The sequence below is a fragment of the Physeter macrocephalus genome, chromosome 2, assembly GCF_002837175.3.
Source record: "Physeter macrocephalus isolate SW-GA chromosome 2, ASM283717v5, whole genome shotgun sequence".
In the NCBI taxonomy this organism is placed as follows: domain Eukaryota; kingdom Metazoa; phylum Chordata; class Mammalia; order Artiodactyla; family Physeteridae; genus Physeter; species Physeter macrocephalus.
Genome location: NC_041215.1, coordinates 18,049,100 through 18,049,895, shown reverse-complemented (window position 1 = coordinate 18,049,895; position 796 = coordinate 18,049,100).

Genomic DNA, 796 nt, shown 5'->3' with positions numbered 1-796 from the left:
AATAAAATAAAATTCAAAAAAAAAAAAGATTACACCAGTGTTTAACACAGTGTGGAAAGACTTCCCTAAATTGCTGCATGATGTTTCAGGACCTGAGGGGTAGAAAAACCCAGTACAGTTCCCGCTTAGCATCCAGGGGGATTGGTTCCAGGACAACACCCGCCCCCCGCCCACAACCTGGGGATACCAGAATCCATAGATGCTCAGGACCCTGATATAAAATGGCATAGTGTTTGCATATAACTTACACACATCCTGCCATAAACTTTATTTTTTTATAAATTTATTTATTTTTATTTTTATTTATTTTTGGCTGCATTGGATCTTTTTTGCTGAGTGCAGGCTATCTCTAGTTGCGGCGAGCGGGGGCTACTCTTTGTTGCAGAGCGTGGGCTTCTCATTGCAGTGGCTTCTCTTGTTGTGGAGCACGGGCTCTAGGCGTGCGGGCTTCAGTAGTTGTGGTGCACAGGCTTCAGCAGTTGTGGCTCATGGGCTCTAGAGTACAGGCAGAGTAGTTGTGGTGCACGGGCTTAGGTGCTCCGCGGCATGTGGGATCTTCCCGGACAAGGGCTTGAACCCGTGTCCCCTGCATTGGCAGGCGGATTCTCAACCACTGTGCCACCAGGGAAGTCCTCTCCCATATACTTTAAATCATCTCTAGATTACTTACAACAGCTAATACAGTAGGAGTGCTATGTAAATAGTTGTAAATGCAATGTAAATGATATGTAAATAGCTGTAAATTCAAGTTTTGCTTTTTGGAACTTTCTGGAATTTTTTTTCTCCTGAGTATTTT